We start from the raw sequence: 14,201 nt of genomic DNA on the forward strand, positions 1-14,201 counted from the left end.
CACACCAGATACTGACTGGTTTTCTCTTTCTGCAGCCTGGTTTATTCTTATGCTTTAACTGGAAGTAGTTGCACCATGACTCTAAATTGCCCCTAGGTGTGAGTGTGAGTGTGAATGGTTGTGTGTTTGTGCCCTGCGATCGGCTGGCGACCGGTCTAGGGTGTACCCCGCCTCCCGCCCGTTGACAGCCGAGATAGGCTCCGGCCCCCCCGCGACCCAAAAGGGATAAGCGGCATAGAAAATGGATGGATGGATGGATAGTTGCACCATTTGCTTTGCATTCTCCATAATATTATGGTATAATATGGGTCATATATATAAAGCAACTATGAATAGATTTTACATCATCTAAAAATTATTTTGACCTGCTTTTGCTTTTGAGGTCATTTATGGCATTTGAGAAACTGGTATTTAGTGGAATTGACAGAAAGGGCTTTAAGTTGCTAGTCAACATGGAGTGTACTTGATTTAACATTGTTAAATATCAGCCATATCAGTGTTTCTGTGTCAATTTACTGTTACAAGTATCAATAATAATGATAATTAATAGTGGCATTGTCTCTGTCATACCCTAGGCACTGATGAGTCTATAATTTGTTAACATCCAGAGCAGATGTTTGTGGAATTATTTATTTGTGTTATAAATATTTTGTGTTAAATATGGTATGGTTCAAGTTAGGGAAAGCACATGGCTATGGCAAATAAACTATGGTAGGAACTGTTGCATTAAGATGGGATACAAACTGTAATGTAAGCATGAAATGTATGGGATGTGTTCCATGTCGATGCACCACCCTGATTTCCACACTGCACTAGACTACATAAAGGGCACACTACTTCAAGCACTGCCATGCATCAAAGCTGTGTGCTGCAGAATTATCCAAATGAATGGATTTCCGTGTACTACTGGGCTGAATCTGTTACATCAGTAAAACCACACCCCTTGGTGTGGGCAAAACACTGTCATGCAAGAAGCAGCCTTTTATGGAGAGGCACTGGTGCACAAATATATATGCTGATGATGGAAATCATGGTGTTGAAAGGAAAACTCAATTTTCGTAAAGGTCTCGTAATGGCGAGTACACACTCCTTTCCAAATGAGAACTTGAGAGGCTAAAGTCTGCTCTGCCTTTTCTTCAACAAAGTAAAATGAGAAGTGATGCACTTTACATTGTATGTTTTGGACACCAAAATAGTGTTTTATTTTGGATGAGGTCATCAAGACCATTCCTGTGGCTAGAAGCAGAGGAAAGAGAGGAGCACCTACAAAAGCCACCACAGCAACAATTCACTGCACCACAGGGATCACTCTAAAAAACATACGCGGCTACTACGTCAAACGTGACTTCTGCATTCGAAATTGTGTGCATTGTAAATAAATAAATAAATCAAAATAAATCAGACAAGAATCTTGTTTCCAGTGTCTGAAGTGAAACTTTTCAGATGTACTAACATCTGTTAACTGCCACCGGTGCTTACAACTCAATGTGTTTCTGTTTCAAGGTAGGCCTACAGTGCAATTCAATATTTATTGAACCTTATGCTTCCCTTGTTTTGCCTTCCTCAAGGACAGAGGCGGAGATGTTTTGATGTGTACAGGCAGGAAGGAAGGAGCCTCTCACTAATGATCTGGCCAGCTGATAGGGACCTCAGGGTGCTATCTGCTGCAGACCGTAGCAGCAAAACGCAAATTAGGAGGGTCACCAGATAACTAATGAGACCATATTGTCGAGGGACAATGGAAGTGGAACAAAAGAGAGTCTATGGATGAAGAGGTGGAGGTAGAAGAACAAAGGTTTCAGAGGGAGTGTTGAGTGATGGGTGATTCAAAAAGCTACAGGACTAACTAGCCAAGGAAATCAATCACATTGGCTCTTACAGTATGCATTAAAAATCCAGCTGAAACAGTTGCAAATAATGTCAAACCAGGAAAATTATTCTCATTGTGCAAAATGTCTCAGATCTTGTCAAACTTGGAAGTCCACTGGATCCCTACCAGCAAAGACTGTTATTCTGTCAGCCCTAACCACTTTGTTGTATTGATAATGAATAAGAAATATAAAAATGGCTGTAAAAAAACTGAAAAATACTGCAACATGATGGAAAGGGAGACAGAAAGCTGCAGCAGGCAACAATTGAACATACATAGTGCAAAACCTCCAGTCTCTCTCAGTTACCTTGCATCAGTCCCTGAAGCCCCACACACCAAACCCTCTAGTTGAAATGGCGCAGAAGGAGTCCGTTGCCTGCTCTCCATGACGTGAGCCTTGCCAAGACCCTTGTCTTGGTGGGTCTTGGCAACTGCCCCAGGCTTCATAGGCAGCTGTGATGCCACCTACACACACACACACACACACACACACACACACACACACACACACACACACACACACACACACAGACCACTGCATGGTGATAAATAATGCGATATTTCTTACTGTTTATCATCATGGCTTTTTGCCACTCGTTGATACAAATTCCATGACATCAAAACATAATGACAATTATGTTTTGTTATATTAAATTTTAATTATAATGACATAATGATTCATGGAAATTAATTGCAGAAGTTGCAGAATTATTTGCAGGATATTAAATTACCATTAAATCAGGCTTTCACTCTCTCTTTCTCCACTGGCACAGTGTTATAATTGTGTGGAGACAGGTCTGCATATGTGAGACAAGACTTTCACCATCTGAAGGCATGTGCACGGCCATCTGTATTTGCAGAATAGCCAATAGGTGTGGCCTCACTCTGAAATCACCTGTAATTGTCCCAAAATATCCCCCACAAGTATCACAAAACTTTTTAAAGCCTACAGCTACAAGCAGAAGTGCAGAAGTCTAGTTTTCTCTCAGACCACTAATTACAATATGGAGAGAGGTTATGTTGTAATTTTGGCCCAGTGATGGCAAAAAATAAATGACCTAACATGGATTATTTCATCTAACTTAATTTATGGACTTAACTTGTTTTGATTTCTTTGTATTTGTGGATTACTTGGTTTGTTACATCTGGTGAAAAATTAATTTCAATAGCCTAATTAGAAATATGTTTACTGCACATTTAATACTTATTTTAATACATATTTTCCCCACTGTATGAGAAATGATGGTTGGAGGAGTCCAGTATGGCACTGAGGGACGGCTTTTAAACCACTGACTGGGAAGTGTTGTGCAGTCCACATGGGGAGGACACTGACCATTTAACAATCTGCATCACAGACTACATCAGCTCCTGTGTGGAAAACACTGTACTTACCAGGAAGGTACGGTGTTTCCCAAATAACAAGCCCTGGGTGTCCCCAGAATGGAAAGCCCTATTGAATGAGAAGAAGATGGTCTTTAGATCAGGGGACAAAAATTTGCTTAGTAGGGTGCTGAAAAGAGAGATCAGGAGAGGTGCAATACAACATATGACATTAGTAGTTTTCCTTGTTGGAATATTGGCAATAGTACTTTTATGGGTGTGAAGGAATTTTCTATCACAGGCCTTCTGTACAGCTGGGAGCCCAAAGGTCTCAAGGTTGGACAACACAGAGACCTCAGACAGACACACATTAACATAATATTTAGAGACCATTCTAGCAGACAGCAGATAGAAAGTCTCTCTCTGTTCTAGCTCTAAAGGTAGCCAAGGTCTTATAGATAAACTGTACAGACATAGACTGGACCAATTCAAGGAGGATTGCTCGAGTTACCATTTTAATAAGAAATTAGGTCAAAGTGCCCTCAGTTAGAGGGTTGGAGATCAAGGCATACGTAAGTACGGTAGGAGCTACTGTTTGGTTTTGACTAATAAAGTACCACAAATGTAATTCAGTTCAATTCAATTCAATTCAATTCAATTCAATTCAATTCAATTCAATTCAATTCAATTCAATTCAATTTCATTTGTATAGCATCTAATCACAACAGAAGTTATGATATATAACCATATAGAGCTGGTACAGGCCGAGCTCTTTTAGTATGTGTATGTAGAATGTATGTATGTATGTATGTATGTATATAAGTGTAGAAGGTAGGTATAAAATATCCTTAATAGGGAATAGGGATGCTCTGCAATCGGCTGGCAACCGGTTTAGGGTGTACCCTGCCTCTCGCCCGTTGAAGCTGGGATAGACTCCAGCCCCCCTGCAACCCCCAAAAGGGATAGGCGGTATAGAAAATGGATGGATGGATGGATGGATGGATGGATGGATGGATGGATGGATGGATGGATGGATGGATGGATGGGAATAGGGAGTAGAAAGTAAAAACATGTGACACTGGGGGTAGTAATAGCCCCTATTAAAAGGGACATCTCCAGTATTTAGTGTGGCACTACCTTGGTTCACTTGTGGACATTGTGTTGCTCATCAACTTCTACTTGATGCATCAAGCCTGCAATAAATACTTCTGCATGAGACATTGGAAGTCTCCTGATGAACTCCCTCCTTCAGCTCACAAGAATTTCCACCACAATGGGCAGTAGGATTTGTTATGGCATGTAGTATTTTTAATATTTTTACAATCTGTACATAATGTAGATGGATATATAATTGTTTTTTACACTCTATATCCTGTATATTTTTATTTTGACCCTTCTGTGCAACTGATTTTGCTTTTTGTAATACTTGGTGGCTGTAATGACTTAATTTCCCCTTGTGTGGGATCAATAAAGTATTATCTTAATTTGCTTTTTCTCGTATATACTTTTATCAATGGTTTTACAATATCTCACTGTTTCAAACTAAATTATTTAACAATAATTTCGAACTGTTAATTGTTGAAAGAAGGCTCCACCGATTTGATGACACTGAGGTCAGTTTACAGTTTTTTTACTGTTTGATTAACAGTCAAACAAAGTCAAAGTGGAGGATCTTTGTCAAGTCTGAAAAAAATAGCCCTAGTGATGTCATCAGGGTCATCTTGAGATCTTTTTTTTTTTCTAAGGGGAAGCATTATATGGTATAGAGTTTAAAAGCTGGAGGCACTTATCAGTTATGTGGGGTCTTGTATGAAAGAGTTCACTGGAGTAATCTTTCAGGTTAATTATAAATGGGTTATAAATGGCAAATATTCCTTCTCCAGCTTGTTAAATATGAGGATTTGCTGCTTTTCTCTGTTTTATATCAATGTCAATTCAATATTTTTTGGGTCAGAAACTGGTCACTTTTTCTCACATTTCATCATCTAGATCAATGTTATGAATCAGTTAATTGAGAAAATAATCATTCGATCAATGCATGATGAAAAATTTTGTTGCAGCCCTAAAAATGAAATGTGTCGTGTCCATTTACATTTTGTTTCCTATTACTTTGGAAAGCCAACAATCCTTTCACACATCTGTAGGTGCATTCATCATTTGTTTTCTGAGGCAGAAGAGAAAGGTCCTTTTGGATATGATTAATCCATAAAATCTATAAAAAGAAAGCAAGTTTATCTTTCCATGCAGTTGTCCAGCATCCCGACACTGACGGCTGTCCAGTCCTAAATGTGCTGCAGCTGGGACAATGCTGCATCACTGTCAGTCTCGAATGAGAACAGAAGTAATTGAGCTTGATTAACTTGGCCCTTTGCCACATCATTAGATTGATAGATGGAAGTGGCAGATCGGACAGGAGAAGGCGTGAAGCACTTAAGTCATACAGCAAGGTCGTTCCTACCATGTGACTGACTCATTTGCAGTGTTTGTTTCCACTTGCCTTGGCGCGATGCTTGCAATGTCAATTGCGTGAACGAGGGGCAGATATTTCACTTTCCTGGGTGACCATCTACTTGACGACTGCATTGTAAATGCAAATTGAAAACAGGAGACCATGAATCAGTATGCAGTATACATATATTCACGGTGTATGGATGGCTGGAGCCGCTATCTGTTTCAGCACCAAGAAAGCTGTGATGCCATTCCTTTTATCACATTTATTCAGCGCTATCTGATGAGCCGACCATTCAGAGCAAGTCAGATTTATTTTTATCCACTTGCATTATTTGTTCTTACTTTCCAAGGTAAGAAATCAAAGCAGGGAGTTGCCTCTGACTGTGAAGCCATTGTCATTGTCATCTTTATCCATACCATATTACTGCTTATCTATACTAGTACGATGAGTTTGTTGACCTTTTTTTAAATGGTCAAGTCAGAGGCTGCATTTTTTTTTTTTTTATTCAAATACTGCACTCACATACACATCCACGTTGTACTTTGAGTATTTCTACTTCTACTCTAACACTTTCTACTTTAACTGGAGAAATATTGTACTTTTTACCCCTACATTGATTTGAAATCTGTTGTTCCTAATGACTTTGCACATAAAGATTTTACAAGTTACAAGTTATAAATTGAGCCCATAAAATATGATGCATTTTCTAAATGAAACCATGCATCAGTATGTAAATGACATATAATTTGCTTCACCCTGACTAGCTACAATAATGAAGTGTGCTTACACACAATAACATAGCATGTAATGGTACAATACTCAGAGGAACCATTTGAATAATTGCTGCTTTTACTTTTCATACATCAAGTGTATTTTGCTAATAACAAAATTATATACTCATAAGTAACATTTTTAACAGATTATTTACAGGGACTCTTCACGACAACTATCCACTCTCAGGTACGCTCTGTGGTACACCTGTGCCTTATAAGTAGAGGAAAAATATGATCCTGCCAGCCTACATGTAACCTACTCATGCAATATGAACATAATCTTTCAAATATTCTAACTCCACATTGGCAAAATAGAGAGTCTACAGCCACGCTAGCAGCTCTGTATAGCTTCTCTGAGGCCCAGTGATGCTTTAAACTAAATGTTAATGTCAGCATGCTAACATGCTCACAGAGACCATGCTTATATGCTGATGTTGAGCAGGTATAATGTTCACCAGCACTGAACGCAAAGCACAGCTGAGGTCGATGAGAATGTTAGTTTTGCAGGTATTTGGTCATGAGCAAAAGCTATTGGCCTTAGAAGAACAGTCAGGATTATCCTGTGGGAATCATGAATGTCAATGTCAACAATCAATCTATCATGTATATTTAAGTCTGGAGCAAACTGGGATGAAGACAGATTGATGTTGCCACCCACTAGTGTCACTAAAACCAAGCAACGATCTGTGTGAATGCTGTTTCATGTTTTTATTAACTTTGTGCTGAGCAGAGGAGAAATTAATAAGCAGATGAATCTGCACGTTATCTGGGACAATGGAAAGCAATAAAAGATTTATTACTCATACAAAACTGTTAGGAGTAAAAGTCTGAAATGATCATTTTCAGAAAACTGTATTTTCTGTCAAAAAACACAAGGCTGCAAAGACATTGTCTGTTTGTTAAAAAAGTAGTACTGTGATTTCCGATCCTGAAACACCTGAATACAATTGTCTGTCATATAGACCTTCTTTGTCTCTATAAACCTCTAGAAAATCTACAACTGCTTCCTTTCTTATTGCTATCTATACATTAGTTCACAAACTCAAATGTCTGTCTTATGAGGTTTTGGCAGGTAACAATATACATCATGAAGTGACACTAAAAGCTTGATCAGACCCCATTTGAATGTGGATTTGTGTGCAGTGCTCAAACTCAAGAGGTGCTTTGGGATGCAGTAAGTGGGCTAAGTCTAGAGCTCTGAGTAGAGAATTTAAATTAAAATGCATATGGAGACATCCGTTAATTGGTCTGTGAACATCTCCAGCAGCTGAGAATTCTCTCTGTCTTCTCTGCCTTCATTTAGGGAGAGAGCTTCATCCAGGGAATACGCCATTACTGCTGTTTATGATGTGCTGGGGGGCTGGCGGCCACACCATTCAGTACTTATGGTTTTCGTGTAGGAAGATTTTTGGGAGAAGGAGATTACACTGATCTAATTAATTACCATCGTAAAAACAGCAAACATCATTAAAGTGTAATTCCATTAGAGCTCCTCATTCCACCAGTATTCATTAGCAGACACAAGTGGAGAACGGGAGACACGGGGGGAGAGAGGAGGGTGCATGTGTCCACACCCAAACACACTCATGCACACGCATACACACACACTCCACTGAGGTTGGGGTTTTATGCCAAATTCAAATCAGTGTTTGATTGACTGTTATAATCTGAGATGTACATGGAAGGAACAGCAAGAGTAAAATTCAGAGCTGTAGTAAATTTTTTATAAAGAGGACATATCAGTATTATATAAGGATTCTGTGGGATCTTTGTAGAGGCTATCCCAGCATGCAATTGATGAAAAGTAGGGAAACATGCAGTGCAGGTAACCAGTGTTTTTGATGGTGATACTGTATTTTTTCACAGAGAATGTGCCTCAACTTTTTGCAATCAGTTGTGGATTAGACTTGTTTAGTGAAGGGTGAAATGGTGGCAGCAGTAGTAGAACAGGAGTTTTAAATCAAGAGAAGTAGCACCTGCTCAAAATGCAACATGTATCCTTGATCTATTGAATAATGACAGATTAAAGAAGGCTTTGGTTTAATCCAACTTGCTTCTGTTCTCATAGCTGTGGCAATCATTCATCATATCAGTTTTGATAACATAGTAACAGTTACACTGGATGATAGAAGAAGTACTGTTAGTTTAGCTAACAATGCCAGAATTCAGCATTCAGAAAGGGCAAAAACAAAGGGAAGGGTGAGAAAATATGGCAATACTCTGCTTCTTGCTGCTTTGCTGCTCTTTTTCTAAAAGAAAAAAAAAAAAACATCAATCACCCTTCCTGTGTTGTTCTGAGTACAACAATGCATTTGAAAAGTCTTATGTCTTAGTTACTGAAATGTGCATATCTGCGAACACGTCCTCTCCAGTCCCTCCACTGAGCACTCCTGGTAAAACAATAAATTTACTGGGATTCGGAACTAATAATCTAGTAATCTGATAATCACATACCCTACATTGCTTTAATTCTTTGACTGATTATTTGAATCATTGGTGCGTAGGGGACAGCCTGTGACAACCTAGTTGGAAGTAAAAGTGAAAGTGAATTCATCTAAAACATCACTAATATTGCCTTGATTGAAAAATTGAAAATTATGTACATACAACTAAAGCATTTCCTGTGGGCAGATTAAGCTAAAGCAGGAAATTGGTCCATAAAGTGTGATACAAGTTCGGGTAATAATTTAGTTAAATTTAGTTAGCTATCCCTTTCGGGGTTGCGGGGGGCTGGAGCCTATCCCAGCTGTTGATGGGCGAGAGGCGGGGTACACCCTGGACCGGTCGCCAGTCGATCGCAGGGCAACACACAAGACATGCAACCATTCACGCTCACACTCACACCGAAGGACAATTTAGAGTCACCAATTAACCTAATGAGCATGTTTTTGGTCTGTGGGAGGAAGCCGGAGTACCCGGAGAGAACCCACGCTTGCACGGGAAGAACATGCAAACTTCACTCAGAAAGGCCCCTCCTGACCCAGGGATCGAACAGGTGACCTCCTTGCTGTGAGGCATGCGCACTACCTGCTGTTCCACCGTGCCGCCCAATGTATTTTTATGCTTCTGTAAAACACTTTGAATTGCCTGGTGTATGAATTGTGCTATACAAATAAATTTGCCTTGCCTTGCCTATTAAAATAAGACTTCATAAGATTTCAGTCTGTTTGATTGGTTGACACCAAAAATGAGTGGTTAGAGAGCTTGACATTCATGTGATGGACCTGCATTCAGATCTTGGTATTCTGTTTGGTGCAAAGTGAAAAGAGAATTTTTCTCAGCCAACAACAAAAATCTCATCATTACATGAAAAAAGCTGAACTGATGTCCTTAACAGTTCAAGCAGCAAAACCGATTTCACAATGACAAAAAAACTGGTTTCATCATGTGACACTGTGCCCTAATTGGCAACTTGACATTCTTCAAGTGCACTTTTGATGGAGGGAGCTTTTAAAGATCTCAGTGGTAAGAGGCGAGGCCTCCAGTGTCCCTCCTCCTTACCTGAGGCTTCACACTGTCCTTCACCAAGGCGGCACAGAGGAGACCATGAAGGAGATCATATAAGTAGATGCTCCCAACCCCCTCGCAGAATCCAAAGTCTTATCATCTGACCTATAAGATTATCTAGTTTGTCACTGATAAGCTCAGAGTAGCAGAATAGTTTGGTTAAGGTCACACTGGATTGCGCTCATTTGGGTGCCTGTCTGTCCTCTTGAGGGATTCTGAAAAGGTCACAAGGAGACAAGGCCTCCACCCCAGGTATATTGCTTTTGTGTATTTGACTTCTATCTCATCAGACTTTTATCACTTAATCCATCTACTTGACCTTTGGCGGAGTCTCCAAAACTATTTCTTTTAACAGATTTTGCATTGAGCCCTGTCGGGTCCCCGAGGACACCACAAACCGTTTCTGAATGATTAGTGCCCTGCTTTGTTCTGCCTGAATGGGGCTTGTAAGAAAAGCTTTTTCAGTTGGAGATCGGTGGAGGGGAAAGACACTGACAATGCCACAGGAATAAATAACATTCTCACACCCCATAGTCATATCTCACCGGCTACTGACAATAAAAAAAAAATCTTTCAGGGTATGATTTATCACTGGAAGAGTGGAATGCTGACTGTCTGCAAAGTACTCCTATTTACTTCAATAAAGTGAATTACAAAGAAAGTGCCGGCACATTTCCACCTTTGTCTTTCTTTATACATCAGTAAGACTAATGAATGGAAGTTGCACAAGATGTCACAGATCTGTATGTCTCACATGAAGTGAAATCAGAAAAATCATACATGAGAAAGCAGCTACCACTACTGAATACAAATACCATCACAGGGTGAGAGCAGCCTCCTTAATTCCACCCTTTGCAGTGGTCCATTGTCCATTATGTATCCAATCTGTTGTGATGGAGCAGAGTGGCCACTCCTCACATCCATCTGGTCAAGTGTTGATTGTCTGAGGAATCAGATTGCCCAAGTGACAACGGACACCCTACAGTTAACACCACCAGTGCAGGGGAGTAGGGGGGGGAGGCATCTCAGACACTGACACAGTGTCTAAGGAGGGACAGAGGGAAGGGGATCCAAATGTGAAGATTTCAACTCTTAATAAGTGTTTTTGCGATATTCAGGCCAACACTCTGAGAAAGAAGGAGAATAAAATGTAGAAGCCTGGGTACAGTGGAGAAACTCATGGAGAAACAAGATGTCAGGGCATAACTCAGATGTGCTTTGTGCAGATGTCGAACTCCAGAATGTCTGTGTTAAAAAGGCATTAGTATTCTTCAAATGAACGAGCTGTCTGTTTGTCAAACAGTGCCTAAAACCCCATCCCACCACAGCTTTCTGGCAATAGAACTTGGAGGTCTGCCGAGTTTGTAATTGAGGTGTTTATAATTTTCAAAAACTTAAAATCCAACAACCTTACCCACTTCACGCAGCAATCAGCCAGATGTGCTCAGTGCGAATATATGCATGGTTTGAATGGTTATTTCATTGTACAGACAACTTCTTTGGGCACTTCTTGTGTACAACCAAGTGCAACCCCTCAAATACCTTTGAGGAGAGGCTGTGTCATTAGGCTGTGTAGTTATCCTCATTGGCACAATTCCTTATCCCTCGTCCTCTCTGTTACAGCAGACTTTTAACACCACCTCTGAGTATGGCCTTTTGGAACACTTTTGAATTTAGATGTGTGGAGGTGACACTACGAAACTGGTTCGTCTGAAACACACTCATGCCTTTTTTGTTTGTTCATAAGAGTGTTCCACCTTAGATTAAGCAAACTCTCTTAAATCTGTCATAATTTCTGATTTCAACTAGATGAATACCACCTGTATGTGGGTAGGTGTGTTTTGGAAAATTGGTCATGAACAGAGCTGATTTAATCTAATTGATAAACTTGTTGCATTTACCCGTGTCACCCAAGTTACAAGAACAGCTTTGCAATACAGACCTTCAGGTTCTGTTGTTAGAAGTCAGTTAAGCGAAAGATATGTCATATTTACGGTTGTAAAACTGGATAAAAACTATTAAATGATGCTTATTGTCAATATCAATATTATTTGTGCTGTATTTATTCCCTTTGGCCATGAATGGAACGTGCTGTAAACACTGCATATGTATATTACCACAGAAGTTGTTAAGGCTAACATGTTCGGATTCAATAGGTTGTACAACACTTAATGATGTGCACCGCACAGACAGTGCAACAATAGCTCTCATTTGGAGCTGTGTTTTACGGTCGTTTACCAATAAATATTTTTCCTTTTAGCTCTGCTTTGGTCTCCACCAACTCTTGACGTCCTATTTATAGAGAACTGGACCAATACCAAATTTTATTTATGCTTAAGTGAGGATTTTAAATGTGAGAAAACTGGTGAATGCAACACATTTTCTTAAATAACTTGCCACTCAAGAAGAAATCTGTTTGCAGCCCAATTGTTTCTGGCTATAAAAACTGACACAAAACCCTCAAATATCAGACCAACTCCAACTGTCTCACAATTTGCACATCTCTATTAGCAAGCTAGTCAAAGTTCTTTTTCATTATTCAGCCAGCTGAGGTGTGCAATATCATTAGCAGGAAGAGTGTGTGGACAGTGGACAGGCTGGAGTGTCCGAGCACTGGGCTGCTGCCACTACAGCTGATGGTCCATTTGGCACAGGCCTGAAGAGTTAATAAGGCGTGCTGACTGCACTTCATATTCTGATGTAAGTGCCAGAGGAATATTTTATATGGTCAAAAATGGTTGGCAGAGTGATTGCATACAGAACTGCTAATTCAGTTTTTTTTTAAAGATATTATAAGGCTAAATTGACAGTGATGAAAGTTGTGGCGTCCAATTAAATCTGTGAAAAAAAAAAAAAACTGCTACGTCTGTCATCGGGCTGTCCGAAAACCTAAAAATGAATATGTAGCCTTCTGTACCTGATTTTTGTTTGTGCACTAGCTTATTTCTTTTTCGACCTAATCCCTACTTTGCTTTTGTGCTGGAATGTACAGCACTCAGGACAGGAAATGCTGAATTTATTCCGACCCAATCTGAGGACAGTGGTCTAATCAATCATCAGGCACTGTCCCTATGACATCAAGTGATAGATCAAAGTGAAATTCCTTTGTACAGTTGTCTCTTGAAGCAAGAATCTTACCAAAGCTTTCCAAAGTCTGCAAGGGCTAAAAAGTCTGTGACGTGGAATCAGATAAAGGCTTTAATAAAAGAGAGTGATCCTATCATAAATGTAAGATTTCTGGTTTGAAATCAGATGTTTGCTTGGGGTGTATTTGAGTATGCATGCTGCTATCATCAGAAAGGATTATACCTCATAAGCAAAGGTCTTTTGTTAGACTTTGTTAGAATAGCTCTGCCAATCCAATATTAACTCCGAAAATCATTTTAGTCAACCTACTTATTTTCAAGCCCTTGTGCAGCTGGTGTCTTTCTGAGGTCAGGCATATGAACAAAGATTTAGCTTATTCTGTGGTTATCTATCTTAGTTTTTTAGTCCTCGATTAGGTTGATTCTGGTCTTGGCTCTCTCCTACACATCAGCATTTCCCAAGAACATTCTGGAATGGACATGTCCAGACAGTGGTCGAATAAATTTCTGTCCAGTGCTCCACCTGTTCTGTCTCAGTGTCCCTCTAAAGTGAGTGGACTTTCCAATCAAAAATCTATTTGTAGTTTTCTAATTAGAAATAGACAAGCTTGATGGTAGAATTGCATATTAATTGAATGTCTCATGCATTATTGAACTCCCCATAGAAGGGTCAAGTGTTTTGGTTTCTATGAACAGTGACTTGGTTCAAGTCAGCACTGACCTTTCAGCCACACTACCAGCACAGCGAACCAGACTTAAATAACAACTACTATGTGAAATGCATTTTTTACAAATATTCAAGGTCCTAGTGCTACCATGAGATTGATAATTTGTTTAAAATAAAAAAGAGAATTATTGGTTAGTCCAGGTGTATATTGTGCTCAGAGGATGAATCCAAAGTGAATCTAAGAATGTTGATTTTTATTCCCATTCTTCTTTGGTCACAACTTAAATATCTGCAAAGCTAATGCTAATGCTAAACATGCTAAACTGAGATGGTGAACATGATAAAAAAAGACCTACCAGCACAACTGTTCTCCTCAGATTCCTTCTGCATTTCAAGGCAATCTCCCAGCACCCTTCTGTTTTGTTATTTCTCCAAGGAAACTCTTTATTTTGTACAGCCCTTAAACTGTATTATGAATAATTGTCACACATGAATCCCCGATCCATTAATTCTTCAGACATTTCGG

Source organism: Chaetodon trifascialis, chromosome 19, assembly GCF_039877785.1.
Source record: "Chaetodon trifascialis isolate fChaTrf1 chromosome 19, fChaTrf1.hap1, whole genome shotgun sequence".
Taxonomy (NCBI): domain Eukaryota; kingdom Metazoa; phylum Chordata; class Actinopteri; order Chaetodontiformes; family Chaetodontidae; genus Chaetodon; species Chaetodon trifascialis.